Raw genomic sequence first — 17,963 nt, forward strand, 5'->3', positions numbered from 1 at the left:
CTATACTGCTTTTATCAGGCTCGCGTAGAATCTTCTATGGACGATCATTCTGCTTATGAACTTGAATGTCAAGGTTGACTTTTGCTCCGTATCCTTCATCCTTCCTTCGTGGCCGGAATTTATTCGATTGTTGTCCCCGAAGATTTTTTTTTGTTACCATATTAAAAGACTTCCCGTAAATTCCAGTCGTATGTGACGCCATTCAACATCCTCATGGTTTACATCCACCTTTAGCAGTCCGATGCTAAGGAGGGAACTATAAGAAAGCAGCATGAAATCACAGACATTGACCCGCTTGTGTCTTAACAGAGGCCGTAATGAATCCATTGGATGCAAATGCAGCTGTAGGTAAAAGAAAGCTAGACTTGCCAGCCAGATCCTGTTTAGTTAATGGGCTGGCATGCAGTCATTCACCAAGTCGATGCTCTCAATAATTCAGCCGCCATTTATTCTGGGCTAATGGATGTAAACGCCACCTTCCTGCACTAATGGAGCCACTGGACATGCACTGTACGAGGCCTGAACCATCTTTTACCTACACTGAGGCACATGACAATCACCAGGCATCCTGCTGAAGCGATTATGTAATACCATCTAGATTTTTTTGGGGGGAAAGCATTCCACCCCCTTCTGCCGGAGAGACCCAGAGGGAAGAACGGCTGAAAATATCATCCGCAGTGGATGCACCTATTGCGGCGGTGCGGCAACAGGACATTCAATCACGATCTGGCGCAGGAGCGGCAGCAGCAGCAACGCAGGGTCTAAATAACAAACAAACTAAGTGGCAAATTAATGGCAGGTGTGTGTCCACCTGTTCAGTTAACTCTCCCGAGGCCACGCCCATGCTTGCAAAGAGGCATAGGAAAGGAGGTGTCAGATGAGCAAATCACACAGGAGACCCCTGCCACTGGAGACGCAAAGTGAAGCACAGCTGTATTACTGACAGCTCCAGTTCTCAAAGTAGGTCGTAACCAGCTGGCAGCCCTGGCAGCAGATAGACGGACAGTGAGAAGGAAGCGATGCATCAAAGAGAGAAAAAGATTGACCTGACTAACATTAAAGGTATTTAAAATAATATTTGCTTAACTGATCTGCATCATCAGCTATAAATGTCTCCTGACTGCGCCAGCCGAGGTCCCAGCCTGTTAGAAGAGGCTTCGTCTTCTCCTAAATAACAGGAGCGGTTGAAACTTGATGATGAACCCACATTAGAAGTAGATCGTCGACTCGTTTTGCCCCTTCTTGACTTCTAGGTGCTGCAGGCCTCATCCTAGAGGCTTAAAGAAACATGATGTGGAAGTGGAGGAGGGATGAAGACAGCACACAAGAGTCTGGAGTTGAAGTGAGGCAGTACTCATGAGGCCTCTTTGCGTGGAGCAAGTACACAGGATAGGTAGCAATTATAAATGAATGAGATCCTATTTACCATATCTGAGTGGGAAAATCCGTGCGCAAATATATCTGGGTGTAATTTAGCCAATCCCTCTGGATATAACCAGGGTGGACACAATCACACAAAGTATTATAATACATATTGTTTCTGTATGTGAATGTTTGTACAGTAAATAATACTGTGCATTGACATGATTACAGAGATGATAGCGCTCTTCTTTTACTCTTCATCTAACATTTATTTTTTTAGAGGATTGTCTAAATATAGCCATTTGGCGCGCACACACTTCTTTGAAGTGACTTCACGTCTCTTAGCTGGAAAATCTTGAAAGACTTTATTTGGGAGTTGCGACGCGTTTGGGGTCATCTGAGGTTCTGTTGACAGGCTTTGCTCTCTAAAGTCTGATCTTGCAGATGACATTCTGAAACATGCTGTTTTCATGCTATTTTTGCACAGTACAAGTGCAATCACGGACTATTAATAGGAGTGTGTGTCATATTATTATTTTAATAATTGTGCCCTTATCGCCACGTGTTGGAGGGGCTCGAATCTTGTTTGTCTCATTTCTCTGATATTGTTCCCTTGGTGTTTGTTTCCATGTTGTTTGCTCTTTGTCACCTCGGGAGACCGTCCAGGGAATCTGAGAACGTCTTTAAAGTTACCACAGAGACATGACGGGAAGAGGTTCTGATGGGGGCGGAGAGGGTTTGGTTTCCTTCTTCAAGGAAGAACTTGAACGAAAAAGACAGAGACAAGTATTTTAATTACACCGTACATTATCAGGTTTACTTTGAGTATGTATGCAGTGTGAATGGTCACATTCAATGCAATGCTTTCTATCATATGGAGTCAATTTGTATAGCTTGGATATAGGGGAAAGACAAAATCTATATCTGTATCTATAAAATTCTACATTTCTCCACTTGTTGCAGTATAGCATTGAGCAAGAAGGCCCCGGGTTCAACACTCCTCCTAACACACACACACACGCATATTAATGCTACAAATACAGCGGACTAATCTTACCATTCTAATCAAACCACTCAACATTAGAATCACCTCATGTGTTTGTTTTCGTACTGCTGTGAGCTCACAACCCTAATTCATCCTCTCGTGTCGTGGCACTATTTTAAATCTAATTATACATATCTAAATACATATTTTCAAATCCTTGATGGCTTTTCTAGGGGGTCTCTAGCCAAAGAAAGGGGGGGGGGGGATGTGTGTGTGTGTGTGTGTGTCTTCTTTAACTTATGACTTAATTTTAAGGTTATGAATAACAACAGACCATTTACTTCGTTGAGATTCTTTCAGTGAGGGTGGCTCCATGAGAAATGCCATCTCCGTGCTGAGTCCAGGTCATGGCATCACCATAGTAGGAGTAATAATTCTTACATTCAGTATCATGTAGAATGTTGCGTGTTCTTCTCTTTGACCATGAGCAAAGCTGCTCTTTAACTTTGGCACCAGAGTTGCACCAGAAACTAAATGAGCAAACTAAAGGTGGAACTCATTATACGCAATTAAGTTTAAAATTCAGGTCAAATTTGGGCAATGGTCTGCACAAACCATTTCATTTCATTGTCTAACCACTTATTCCGCTATCGGGTCGCGGGCCAAGCTGGAGCCAATCCCAGCAGTCAATGGGCGAGACAGGGGACACCCTGGACAAGCCGCCAGGTCATCGCAGGGCAACACAGAGACAGCCAACCAGCCACACACACACTCACACCTACGGACAATTTAGGGTCACCAATCAGCCTAGGCTGCATGTCTTTGGAGGTGGGAGGAAGCCGGAGAACCCGGAGAGAACCCACGCAGACACGGGGAGAACATGCAAACTCCTCACAGAATGGCCACGAGCCAGAGACGAACCAGCGACCATCTCGCTGTGAGGCAACAGTGCTTACCACTGCGCCACCGAGCTGCCCATCACAAACCGTTTGTTGAAAGTAAATCAAATACAAAAATGTGTAATCAGTAGTGCTTTTAAATAAGACAACATTAAATACATTTGTTTCTCAAACTGACTTGTAAATTGTGCAGGAGAACATGACCTCACACACACACACACACACACACACACACATCCAAGCTGCCACAATTACTGTACTCCCATTCCTTCTAATAGGTTGACCTCCCTCTGTTCTCGCTGTGGGGAGGCATGCACTGACTGACCGGATCACAGTACAGCACACACACACACACACTCACACAGATTCAGTGACTCATCTTGTGATTGGATGAGTGCATGTCTATGGCCCGGGCATCACAGCCTCCCTGGAGCTGCCTGCCAAGAGGTGATGTCACCCCCTCTGTTTAGACACATCTCGTCTCTCTCTTCCACGAGGGCAAAGCACAGAGCCCTTTTGTCTTTCTCTCTCCGTCACACACATGTATTGAAGCGTCGCTGCATCAGAGTCTGCACGTGGAGGCTGATGTAGGAAAACACCGGCCACGCTCCCCATCGTCATGTTTCACCTAACATCTGTTCTCACTCCGCCGATGCTTAACCACACGGCTCCATTTGTAGCTCTCCAGTTATGCCCTCGGGCTAATGTGAGGCTGCTAACAATAAGTATTGGGGGTGTGTGCAGAGGAGTCAGGTGTCCTCGTGCCGGCAGGATCACCAATTCAGCCAGCCGGCATAGTGTGGGTGGGTAAAAATGTCATCGCTCAACAACTGCTGTCAATCAAGACCGCTTACGCTAAACTGAGAGGAGAGGGGTTGTTTGAGAGGCTGAAAGCTAGCGTAGCTCTTTTTGATGCTTCTGGAGGATCACTGCTCCTCCTGCTACAACCCCAAGTCAGCATCAAAGGTTAGATGTGGGCGTAAATCTCCTTGTTGCTCAATGCACTACTACGATCTTACGGGATAACCAGCCGTAGTCTGTGGCTCTCATGCACTATCCTTATGTTGGAGTCACTGAGCTGTGAACATACAGTATATATCTGTGGGGATTATTTCTTTATTTCTAAAGTCAAAAAATCAAGAGTCAGTTTCCACATATTGTGTGGAAAGGAAAGGCAGTAAAGTTCGGGGTTTGTCATCGTGGTGTGCTTTTGTATCATGTTGAGACTCTGCCAGTCTGCATCTAGATTCAGAGTGTTCCACCTTAGAACCCAAGTCCCAATCCCAAAACCTCTACTCCCAACGTGGGGCTCGAACCCACGACCCTGAGATTAAGAGTCTCATGCTCTACCGACTGAGCTAGTCAGGATCCTGATGAATGCACAGATGGTGACCTACACACGACCCACTGCAGCTTACTCTGACCCTTTTATCTGAAATCTGGACTTTCAGCAGAGTCGGGCTTCTGCTTCAACACTGGTATTTAAATGCCAAACAGTGCAGCATACTGTAAGTGAAGAGATGTCACTGACATTTCTGAGGAAAAAAAGAGGCGTTAATGAGCGCAAGAGGGAAAAGGAGAGCGAAGAGAGGAGCGCCGGCACGGAGGGGGAGATACACTGACAGCACAGCATAGGCCATAGGGTAGATGTGCAGAAGTGAATGTGTCTCTTCTGTTTATTTGTGCAAGCACGTGTGCAATTGTGTACTTTGCAAATTGCAAATGCACATTGTCTGCACATTGTCTGTCAAAAGATTTACTCTAAAAAAATAGGACAAAACTGAGCTTTTTCAATGTGTCTGACATCAAAGAGCCTTCAGAGGAGTTATTCTGAGACATCTCAGCTTATCCCCACCACAATCTTCAATCTTCTCATCTGTCTGAATTCATTGAGCAAGTCTGCTGCTGCATTTTATAGGAGCTAAGATTCCCACCAAGGAAGATGTGTGAATGCAACCGCCTTTTCCAGCTGCATCAGACTTCATGAAACGAGGACGCCCTTTTGTACGGAAGAGATTTCGGCAAGGTTTACGCAACAACTCCACCTACAGCTCTGTCTGGAAACCTTCCCCAAAACAATAGCAGGAGCTGTGAAATGTCACACAGCCAAAGGTTATTTCCCACTTCAGCAGTAAACAAGGAAAATCAACGATGCCCGTGTGGAGACTGAGAGCGTTACTTTCATGAGTGTTCGTTTGTGCGTTTAAACACTACATTGAGATAAGAACCACTTAGGGATTGTGTAAATGTGGGAGGATGCATCATTCAGAGGCCTGACACAAGGCCTCGCGATGCTTGGTGTCTATCGATCGCAGGAGCTTTACAGTAGGTGCTACAGTAGGAAAGGGCAAAGCTTCTGGCACAAAAAATGATGGATAGCAGCAATTAACGGAGAAAATATTAGGGACACGTGTTGCTGAAGTACACTGGGGCAAATACACCCGTCATCTCTGATGGCTTCTTTTATTAAAGCTATGACAACAGACATACAGGAGGAAAAGCATATGAGAATAAGTGAATTCAACTTGTCCAGGCTGAAATATAAAATAATCCTTGTTTGGGCATCGTAGAGAATTGTGGTTTTTATGATTCATAGCCAGGCCACATAACAGCGTAGTAATAACACCAAATGTTTCTTTTATTATTATTATTTTTTTTACCAGATATCACTTTTTCCACAGTAATATAGAAATTCAATTTATAATACCCAACTCAGTAACAAAAGGACTAGTCTGTATCCATCATTGTGGTTTCCTGCTGCATTCAATCCATTGTGTTGTGGGATTCTGCTATCTTGTGGCTAAGTCAGGTAGCACAGATAACAGCCCCCCCCCCCCCCCCCCCCACAGGTTACATCTAAAGCTGGGAGCAATCGGTTTGATCGATGATTTAATAATGTAATAACTTTGGCTTATTGGCTCATGAGTGTATTTAGCAATTTAACGTGAAAGCCTGGTTCATGTCGCCAGTGTTGAGATGTTCCTTTTTCATACAGCTTTTCACAATTGACTGGCCTCCATCTCTGAAATTAAAATTGGACTATTGTTTCTCTTTGCTTCATTGAGTTGTTGTTTAATCAGATTATTTACTGCATTCATTGATTATTCATCAATAATATCAGCTCTTTGCATAGACTCAGTTCTATTTTTTTTACCCGCAATACACACCTTTTCCCAACAGGCGGAGCTCTGCAACAAGAAGTACTGTACAGTGAATCTTCTCCAACTCTTGCCTTCACTCGTCCTGCATCACTGTATGCAGACCTGTACTCACACGTCTCCTCCAGTATCTTCTGACATCCCTCCTACATTCATTAAACCACTGAGCTTGCATCAAAGCTGTGATTCACTTCTTCTTTTCGTGATGGGATGTGAACTGGCTCGCCAACGAATGGCAAATCAAAACTTAAAAATCTCATTAGTTGTCAGCTTCTTCAAGCCTCATTGAGGTCTTTGCCAGGCTACCATTGGTCAGCTGAGTGTTGAAATTCCCCTGTTTGCTATTGTTGATCAAAAAGGTGCACCGGAGCATTAATTTATCAGCCATATGCTAATATTTGACCTTATCTAGCATGTTTTCTGAAGCTTCATTTGTTTGCCTTTGTTGTGCGTATCTCTGTTTCTGTGTGTGTCTGCACTGTCAGAAGGCCAATTAAGGCGTGTGTGTGTGTGTGTGTGTGCGCAGGTCGACAGTTTTGCTGGAGACAGGGCAGGAAGACGTAGTGCTCGTGTCTCCAGATGTTCTGTTTGGGGGGACAATGTGTGCTCTCTCAGTGATCAGCCATCCATCACCTCTGCCCTGATCATCGGGCCTCCAGAGAAGCGAGCTGTCTGTCTTATTAGATGAGCTTTAAAAGGGTTCGGTTGTACGCGCAACTTTCTTGTGTCGAAAGTTTTGTTTCTCTTCCGTGCAGCATATTTCTTTAACAATTGCATGCATTCCAGACTCAACTAAACAAGATTGCAATATTCTTTCTTTTTTTCTTTCTTTTTTTGGCTCATCTTGTTGATTTATATTTCTTTTTCATCCAAGTAGTCACTGGAAATATTGCATATGTTCAGATTGAGGCATTTTTCCTCATCACAACTTTAACCTTATTAGCTGTGTCCCTTTATTGGATTACTTAACAAGCCTCCATTTTAAGAAAAAGAAGAGAGAAAAAAAAGCACACACTGCTGCACAAATGTCCCAAAAATGAGGTTTGTTGCTTTGGGAGCAGCATCGGTATAAGTCTTCATGAGGCTGGAGGCAGTAATGAGAAAGTTATGAGGTTTTTCTTTGTGCTGCAGAAAAAGACTGATGAGGGTGAACTTGTAAATAAAGTTAAAAAAAAAAACAAATCACGGGAGAAGGTGGGAAGGAGAACGACGCGCACACACACACAGCAAATAAAAATAGACGAGTTCATACTCTCCAGGAAGATTGATTGTGTCAATATTCACTTCATTTCTACAGCGTAGTGGATCTGCTCTTAGATTTCCTCCTTCAGATTCAGCCTTAAGCTATAGGATGGAAACTCCGATCGTGATTGATACTTGTCCACTTAATTGGGCTCCCATCCAATGCAATAAAACTAGGTTTAACCTTGATGTTTCCACACTACAGATGTGTCATTTTGTATTGATCTGATGCAGTCCAGTTAACCTAACCCAAATATTTCTGCTAATACAAACACTGTACTCGTTCTCTACAGTGGGTAAAACCTTCAAAGGCTATTTTTGTGGTCTCTAGCCATGTTAACTTAACGCACAAGACTTGTACTGGAGTCAGACTGGATGAGCAAATTAAGTTTTTGTCTTTTGCAATGACGCACTTCGACCTCATTTAACACTTTATCTTTGAATGATGAAAGTTTGTCGACGGTCTCCGGACTTCCACCCAGTTTTCCCTGTTTTTTTTTTTAAACATTAAATGTGTTAGACTTGATTCTGTCTGAGATTACTGCCACTGCTGTTTCAGCAAGTGTTGGGGAAACTGGGGATAGAGATGCGCTGACATTCACTCGATCCCATTTAAGAGGCATCAGCCACCCACTCAGAGCTCAGACTGACACTAGTGTGTATATGAGCGTGGTTTTCCATGGTTATGTGCTCATTACACATTCAGAAAGGCTCCTGTTAACATGTCAGTCAACCCACACCACTAAAGATGTTCCTGGAGCCGCCGCAGGAAGGGCATTTTGGATATTGATGCTGTTGAGCTAGCTTTCTGTACATTTGACTGATTTTTTCATTTTAGTGCAATGTGGAGGATGGCCAGTTGTCAGAGCCTGTCAGGAAACGGCAGCAATCACATGGTAGCCCCCCCCCCCCCCCCTCATTATTCAATAGTAGAGTTTGTTTGTCTCGATTACAAGATTGATCTTTGTCCTCAAAAATCGACTGCCCTGAGCAAAAGTTCCTTACGCTTTCAGATTCCAGCCGTGAGAGGCTAAAGCAGGAACCGTGAGAAATCTGCTCGTAGCTCTGTTTCATTTTGTAATAGAAGCGATACAATTTGTAGGCTCGGCGTCTCAGGCCGCCGTATAAGCTGTATAAGCCTTCAGAAGCAAAGTTAAAGCATTACTTTATTTAAATGTGAATGTAATGTAATGTAAATTTGAAGGGATGCATGGCGGCGCAGTGGGTAGCCTTGTTGTCTCACAGTGAAAAGTTGTGAGACAACGTGCCTAAGTTACATCATGAGACACAAGAAGTGTGATGCCACTTGGCTTCATAGTGAAGCTCCAGACAAATCTGCAACTCAGCAGGAGTCTGTCATTCCCAGCAGCACGGCTCCAACTGACAGTATTGAGACAGCATCAGATTTTTGGCTTCAAAACATGGCCACACTCAGCAGGAGTGTGCGCAACACGATTGATGCAATTTAAAGTAGTACCACATATCAGCTGTTGAAGCTCTTTGCAGACAATTTAAAACAAAATCAGATTTAACTTTTTGTTGCGTAAACCATCTTAGCAACAGTTGAAGATTACGAGTTGGATGTTGAGAACAGCAATTGGAATGAGATGCATAGCCTGGAAGGCCCAATTAGGGATTGACAAGTGTAATAATGGAGGGTGGCGGCGCTGTAGAGCCTGTAGGGCCTGTAGGGCCTGTCGGCACACAGGAAGTCACATAAAGACAACAGGGAAGTTTCTTCACAAAACCTCCAGGAAAATCAGTGACATTTCTTCCGTTTTGCCACGAAAAGCATCTCATATCTTCACAATATTTAGCGATACAGGATCTTCAACGCCTTAAAGGGTCGCGCCTCCAGTCAGCTTGACTCTGTGTGTCAGGCATGGTGAGAGCAGAGTGTGCTAATCCGAACATGCCACGTCTCCCCAGTGTGCCCCCGACTCTGCAGGCCCACAGTGATTTATCATGTGCTGGATATCACCTCTGGTGTTCAATTCAAAGCTAGAGCTGCCACTGGGGCTGTGCTATTTGCAGCTACACCTTAACTTGTGATGTCGTAATGTAATATCTTGAGATGAAAGCACTGTGTGATTACATCTCTTCTAATCTGATGTATGTCATTGATCTGTCTCAATTGGGTGTGCAACAATGCATTAAAAGCATATCTTTTTTTTTTAAAGAAGCTTGACTCTCCAATTGTGCCTTTAAAAAAAACACCTGTACACAAAATCCTATTGATGTATAGCCTTAGCTCTTCTTGACTCTGGTTTTATTCCTGACCCTGCATCGTTTGATGCTGCATTCATTGACAATCCAAAAAGGCAGGTGCATTTTCCGTACACATTGATGGGATGCCGACAGAAGGATTTTTCTTTTCTAATGTTTTTCTCCTTTTGTCTTTTGTGGCGTTTCCCCCATTGTTATCAGATTTATAACAGCAGATACAACTAACTATGAAAGTGTTGCAGCCCTGTTTCTACAACATTTGGATGCGCTGTGATTTTAAATCCAAACTAGCTATAGCTTCCTTGTAGCATCCTGCAATATGAAGCCACATGAGCTGATCCTCATTAGGTATGCACAAAATGTCATTCTTTTTTTGTTACTTGTTTGCGGCTCATTTGCAGGTTAAGTGGTTGATTGAGCAAATGCTCTGTCACAAGCTTGCAGTGTGAGCTGGAGACTGTACACGCACACACACACACACATTCAGGGCAGACGGAAATGTGTGACTGACACGGACATCGTCAGGTTTCCACAGTCAAAATCTGCAGATTTTCTTTATTATTATTTTAATCTATAACACTTCTCAAGCCACACATTTCCTATCTAAGTGTGCATTGGCTTTGCCTTTGAAAACAATCCAAATTCTTCACAAACCAACAGTATATACTTCTTCACTACTACTAAATGACTTTTCTGATGCAGGCCGTACACTTCAGGCTGATTTATGATCAAACACCGGCTTTGAAATAAAAGAAAATCGATGCTTGTTTTCTTTGATTCATAAAAGAAGATTAAGTGAAGAGCAGGGATGAAGACACACACACACACACATTATTGACTTGAAGGTTAATGAAAATGGTCCTTGCACAGGCTGCCTCAGTTGGGCAGTGTGAACACTTTATTGAATAATGTGTATATATATATATATATATCCCTTATGCATACTGAAACGCTCATTGTTTTTTGTATTTGTACAACAATAACCTGATGTAATAACCTGATTAAACGGCACTGGTGTCTTGAATCGTATATCATGAAAATGCTAGCAGATAAAGAGTTAGGTTGGGGGGGAGCACTAAGCCACGCCCTCTGCACATCTGTACCACGCCACCAGACCGCAGCATGCAGACAAGTCCCTTTATGTGACTGATGTCACATAGTGACATATGTCGACATAGTGACCTCTGGTGGCAAAGGTCTGGCTGTTTAATAAAGTTACAGCTGGTTAGTCACAGCTCGTAAATCAAATAGAAAGGTGTGTGTGTGTCTCTGCACCAATGTCCCCAGTTCATGATAGAAAGGTTCCTGCAAACGGCCTCCGTATGTCCTTTTATTCCTCAGAAACATTTCTAAAATAGACCTTACACACCCAATTTCTCCCAGGTTAACATGAAATACTGAAATGTTGTTTTTTTTTCTTCTTTTTTCCCCCCTGAACCTTTCTGGCTGGTTATTATCAGTTGTAAGATTTAAAAAAATCAATTATTAGTCCAATTTTAGAAGGAATCTGTCTATAATGTGAATTATTTTGTATCTCATAATTTAATTTCAGCCCCAACCTTCCTCCATTTTAAGACATAAATCTGTCTGTCATTTAGGAGGCCTTTGAAAGCATTCAGTCTCAGACCTGTGATTAATCTCAGGCTTTTTATTATCTGTAACAATATTCACCTACAAGTCTCTTAGTTTCTTATTACCCTGGCAATCCTTCATTTGCCCAGACCTGCCTTTGTTTACTTTATGCATTTATGTATTGTGCTCTTGCTGTTAAATCGAGGGTCCGAGCCAGGCATGTCTGCTGACAAGCCCGGATTTACCTTTATCGCCCCCAGGATGCTTCCAATGTAGCTGAGCCCAGTTTGTTTTTAGCAGCCAATTAGATGCTTGGGTTTCAGACCAAATCTGGAGCATCTCTGCCAAGCTCCAGCCTGGCAGCACACTAGATGGGGATCAGCTCGGGTCTCAGCATGTATTCTTCATAATTGACCATATAAAAAGAGAAGGGATATTTTTCCTCCTGTAGGTACTGTCCTTAATCTTTCACACCTCATTATCCGGGAGGCCTTCAGTGGGATCTCACCTCATCGCACATGCAAGGTTAAACCCACCGGACCGGACGTATTACAGAATGGTGGCAAGTGTGTAAAGTTATCGCACGATAGCCTTACCATCATTTAATCCAGATCCACTCTACTGATAGCTTCTTCCTCATGCGCAGCCATTCCATCCAATTCTTATCTGATGATTTGATTATTTGCAATGTTAAAAGGTTAAAAAAGAAGAAGACAATCCTTGCCCTTTATCCAGATTCGAGAACGGACTTCACGTTTCTTCGCGTAACAAATGAACCCGTTTACAGTGTAAAAACACAAGGATCCGTGCGCCTGGTTGTCGAGACGCCCACCAGGATGAGGCGCGGTGCCTCTCTGGCCCATTATTGGTGAAGTCAAGCAGAGGAGGGAGGCGATAATCCGTGTGCGCGCACGGACCAGTCCCTGCCGCTGTCAGATTTGCTTGCAGCGTGCGTCGGGACACCATGGAGCTGCTGCGGCTCCCCGGAATTTACTCCTCCGTCGAATCGTTAGAAGGACCTCCATAACAATTATCTGCACGCGAGTAGGGACGCGCACAGAAGACCAGAGAGTTGGCGTGATTTCACTTCAGTCATCACGATTTTATTTCCCTTGGGGGCGTAGCGCATCTTCCCGGAGCTCTCTATACCAGCTGATGCCGGGAGCGCAGCGTCGCGCCAGGACCTGATCCGAGCGCTCCCCTCTGCGCGAGCACGCCGATAGTATCCAGGACCAGCTCTGGATTATCTGCTCATCAAAAGGATTATGATTTTCTCAGACATGAGTGCGGGGAACAACTCCCCCAAGGTGCATCCGCCGAATGGCACGAGGTTTTACACATTTCAGGCAAGTCTTATTGCTCCTCACAACGCCTTGATATCACTCAGCTGCCATGTCCTTTCCCTTTACCTGTACTGTGGCAGAGATGTTGCCAGGTTGCCTGCCAAACACTATATAGGTGTTTCCTACCTGCTGGACTGACTCTTCCAGACTCATTTTTCCACCACTTTAATCTGGATTTGCAGTGTGTTTGGCATTTTTCAATGTATAGAAATTAATCCATTTGTAAGTAAGTGGAAGATGTGCACCGTGAGTTAGTAACATAAGATAATCAGTTTTTATATAACCCCATGGTAATAAGACAACGATTTCTCACTTCAGATTGTTAAATCAAAAATCTTAGAATGAAATCCTGAGAGTTCACAGTTCTTCTTCTTCTAGTATATAATCATGTTCAATTATTCATGCTTATAGCAGACTGTATCTCACACCCAGTATATCTATATTTGAATTGTGCTCAGGTTGCGTTACGTCCCCCTTATTGTAAAAATAATTAAGAAAATATGCGCACAGAGCCCTACATCGATTACTGTAGGCTATACCCATGCATATTTCACCTCTGCTGGGTTATTGATCGGGTCTGTTCCACATGAATGTTGTAACCAAGCCAGCACTTTCTGTTTCTTACTGTGGGTGGAATGAAGAGCGGAAGGAAATGTTTTGGTGGGTGATATTTTATACAATATATTTTTTCAAGCTTCTGTGTGTGTGTGTGTGTGTGTGTGCCTCTGCTATTGATTTAACATTATAGGGAGCTTCGTACCTCTTGGAAGACGCGCATCTGATATCACAAAATCAAAGGCGTATTGATTATAGTCTGAGTAAATCCCCCAACAGAAAAGGAACAGTAAGGAAAGCAACCATTGAGCTGCATCGATGCACACGAATCATAACTTATTTCCTTTTACCCTTGAAGTGATGAAAGCATGCATCACTGCCATTGGGCCATATCGGTGCTTTCTCAGTGTTATTTCTGTCACTTCAGATTGTTTACCAACTCCATTATTTTTACTCAGCAATTATGAATCGGCTGGGGCAAATTGAATTAAATTCCAAAGTAGGTGCCTTTTGAAGTCTCGGCGACTTTGTCGAGATGAAGGAGTTCGTGAAGTCTCTTACTATTCACTGCCAGGCTCGACAAACATGAACCCAGACGTTTGCTTAGTTTGGGAGCTCAGTCGTCTGCCACACAGCTGTGTCTACACTCGCGGCATCTTGCTCCAGCTCTCTGCTGATCTCCTCAATGACATTTAGATGAAACAGAGGAGTCCTAGCGCCTCTCTTGTGCTAAATTGACTGTAACAAATAAACCATGAGCCCAATGCACCCATTATCATTCTAGAAAAGGACAATGGCATGTTTGTTTCTTTAAGCCAGTCACGTGTTGGGTTCTGTCTACCAATAATGGTGCTGCAAAGTTGTGTTCGGGATGCTCGTTTTGCATAACACAAGCTTATAATCGGAATACTTTATTAATCCCAAAGGGAAATTCCAAACCAAAATGAGCATATGATTAACTATCAGGATACAGAGTGGGTGATTTGCCTTTTTCCTTAAATTTCCAGCTTTCTTCTTCTTTCTTTTAACATGCAATTTATGCACAGTTTCAAAGAGTAGTGATGCAAGCAGTGGTGCATACGCCTCTAAGTGCGTTTTGTCTGTGGCTTTGATTGTGTTGGAGTGGCACCCAGTGAGATATCTCCTACGGGAGGCGTTTAGCCGCCCATGCTCTATACACCCACCGGGCCATATTAGTGGGTTCACAGCAGGGTTGAGCGCATTCCTTGTTCTTCCATCGGTATTATTCCGACCAAGAGATGAGCTGGATGTTCCAGTGAAGCATTATAAGAACTGGAAAAGTCCAAGTAATGTCTTTGTCAATCTGGTGCAGAAAAATATGAACACTGTGAAGTCAAAGTCCTTTGATCTCTGTCAAACCGCGCGGCAGTGAGGCTTCGGACACTCCTCCCCTAAGCGAAGCAAGCCTCGATACACACTTCCCGGAAACGCCCCATTCATTACTCGACGCCCGCTTCGTCGCTCCATGTGAAAATCAAATCGAAAGTGTTGTGACTGTGAGGATGAGGCAACTACATAAGCATCGACATTCTCTAGTGAACCTTTGTGGTTGGCTCAAGGACCTGAAGGGGTTCCCTGAACCCCTCATCCTCAACAACTCTGAGGACTTGGCAGTCCTTCACTATGAAATTCTGAATAGCCTGGTCCAACACATGCTTCCTGGAAGCTTGATGATCAAACGTTTTTGTAATTGCAATACAGTTGGGGGGGTTGCTCACCAACACGGTGGCATTATTTATTTTACAAGAATTTGAGGTTTGTTTTTTGGTACTTGGTGGCTGTATTGGATCAGTTTATTGAGCCAGCCAGCTCAAGACGCTCCCTCTCCAGTCGTTCTTCGCCTCTGCACTTTGTGATAATGCTTGAGAGCGACTGATTTTGGGTGTGAGAGGTATTGCGTGTCTGACACTGAATTTTTTTTTCATGGGTTAATGTGGCTGCTAGTTTCTCATTCACTTGATTCATGCCACTGTGTGAAGAAGTAGTGATGGTGAGATAAAGCCTCATGAGCAGGGGTCCCCAAACTACGACCTGCCTCCACATTTGGCCCGAACCCCTGAACAATACCAGAGACTTTTTTTCTGTGACGAACCCGGAAAGGGTTATTTGGTTATGTGTGGCTGTCTGGAAAACAATAAATGTTTAGGCCCCCCTGCGATCGTCACACTTCTCCTGTACAAACTGACCCCGGCCCTCCATCAGAGAAGGGAAAAGTTATGTGGCCCTCACAGGAAAAAAAGGTTTGGGGACCCCTGATCTAGATAAAAATAAATACGGCTGAGGCAGATTAACAATTGAATATATAATACTAGATAATAATAATAATAATAGTACAATAAGCTAATTTGATTCACTCTTAAAAAAAGGATTTGACAACGCATAGCTAGGCATATAAAAAATATAAAATAACAATAGAATGAATAAAAATAGTTCAGGCATGTTTAAGGGTGGCCAATAAAATGGCGTTTTTGGCTCGAGGTCAAATTAACACTAAGTAGCAGATGCGCACTTTGTTTACGCATCAAAAAACTCAGAGCAAGAAGTGATCCTTGAGGTAAAGAAAAATAGTTATCTCGTGAGGAGGTAGTTTGGGTGGTTTCAAAGTCCTGCACAGGAAGGCGAAGTAATCAGCGGTGCGTAAAAGCCACCTGCTGTCCAAAAAGGCGTTGATGGCAGAAGCAAGGTAAACACTGCGCCCACGACGCGTAGCGGCGAGAACGCTGCCACGGTCACCCATGCGGAGTTACAGAGTCCTAACCTGAAGACGCAGCCGGTAAGACGCACAAGTAAAACTTTCAACAAGGCGGTGTTGCTGCTTGACGAACCTGACGCGTCACGGTGCCGGCGCGGGCACGCGCAAACGAGATTGTTTGGTCGGGCTCTGTAGGAATGTTGTTGTTGTTGTTGTTGTTGTTGTTTAGAATGCAAAATAGATAGTAGATGCATAAGCAAAGACGGTCTTTATTTGACTGAATGAAGCGTTGATTGTGTCCGTGAACGTCACACGCGCTGAGATAACATGTTGGAGGAGATGTTGCTCCTGGCTTGTGCGCATTAGAGGTGCGACGGATGAAAAGATGGCTCGACGACCGAGTACTGGAATAAGTACAAGTATATGTTCAAACTCCATTTAACACAGAAAGAATAATTAAATATCATTGAGGCAAAGAATCAGTGCATGTATTTTATGTATTTGATATGGACAGGTTTCACTCCATCCTGTCTTATTTGGTCTTTGTTATTGTGGAGAGGAAGCTGACCTGGTTCTCCCTGCTCTTCCTTAAAGTCATTCTGGTTTGCAGCGAGTTTGTGGCAGCACAGGGGAATTCCGATGCTGTTTTGGGCTCCGGTTCATCCTCTGTTTAAGACGAGATCAACACGGCATATTGTCAAACCAGCAAAGCAGCATCTTGTTAAATGTTCCCTTTTGTCTGAGGGCTCTATATCTAGGGTTTAATGGAGATGAGGGATGAAATGACCGGGCTGATTTAAAAATTGATACTTCTCATTTAGCGACATGATTACCTCCACGTAAGAAAACAGACTGAGGCTCAGATTTGATTTGTCTTGTATGTTACTTAAACTCAGCGAAGGGAAGGCTGATGAAGATTTGATGCCTATTCATGGCATGCTTGATTTTGTCATATTGTAAGAAAAGCAGTGTATTTCCTTGAATTCTTCTGCATCCATTCCTTCTTTTTGTGAACAAAAATCATCTTACCATTGATTTTCACATGCAATAACCGATTTTATTTTCCAAAGAGATGCCCTTTTTTTAACCTTGACCTCTTGTAAGAACTTGACGTTATTTATTGTTTATTTGTTGTTAAATTCACTGATCATGCACCAAATGTTGGTTCATGATCCCAAATGTGAGACTCTTTCCTGTTGGTCTAAATGTTTCAAAGCATTTTGATTTGCTTGCTTGATGGATTATTATTTGGATAATGAACAAATTGTATTTGCTTATGATCGAAAAGGCTTTCTTTCCAGCTCCGAACATGAGGAGTAATGAACTCAAACCATGCATTTGGCTTGTGGACAAATAAATTGACTCTGAACGTGTATAAAAATGTGACGCTAATGCAACAGAAGTAGTTATTTTAGAGATGCCTTCTTGCTCAACCCAGTGATCTCTTACTATCTACTGCACGTCAAGACTTAATCTTGGAAACCCCTGTCTGTGCAGGGAGATGATAGGCTGAGTGCCCCGCCCACATGTGTCACAGCAGCCTTTGGTTCCTCGACTCATCACATGCCACCATTAGGCCACGCCGCAGGTTGATCAGGCGCTGCACGTCTGCCTCATTAGTGCGGCCTTTTGATGCTCCAGCTTGAATAGCGATGCGAGGATGCGTGATCGGCAACATGAAAGCACGCGGCACGCACGGCTGTAAAGAAACCAACAAAAAAAATGACCAACTCACAGCAAGGCACGCACAATACACAATAATATGCCCAGCTGTGCGAACAAGGTTACCCCCCCAGATATCGCTCCCATCGTTTTGTCGCACACTTCCGCCTCCCTTCTGCTCCCTTGCCTTCCCTGCATCGTGGGATCATGAACGACCGATGGATGAAACAAAAGGTGGCGGCATGC

The 17,963-nt window shown here is 43.6% G+C and overlaps 1 protein-coding gene and 1 non-coding gene across 2 annotated transcripts in view; one reads left to right on the forward strand and one right to left on the reverse strand.

The window, feature by feature from the left end:
- Positions 1-17,963, forward strand: part of ppfia2 (PTPRF interacting protein alpha 2) — a 79,031-nt gene that overhangs the window by 12,041 nt on the left and 49,027 nt on the right. The gene's annotated exons all lie outside the window — the stretch shown is intronic.
- trnak-cuu (transfer RNA lysine (anticodon CUU)) lies at positions 4,542-4,614 on the reverse strand. The gene has a single exon. It is a non-coding gene; the product is annotated as a tRNA-Lys (tRNA).

Source organism: Brachionichthys hirsutus, unplaced genomic scaffold (genome assembly GCF_040956055.1).
Source record: "Brachionichthys hirsutus isolate HB-005 unplaced genomic scaffold, CSIRO-AGI_Bhir_v1 contig_886, whole genome shotgun sequence".
In the NCBI taxonomy this organism is placed as follows: domain Eukaryota; kingdom Metazoa; phylum Chordata; class Actinopteri; order Lophiiformes; family Brachionichthyidae; genus Brachionichthys; species Brachionichthys hirsutus.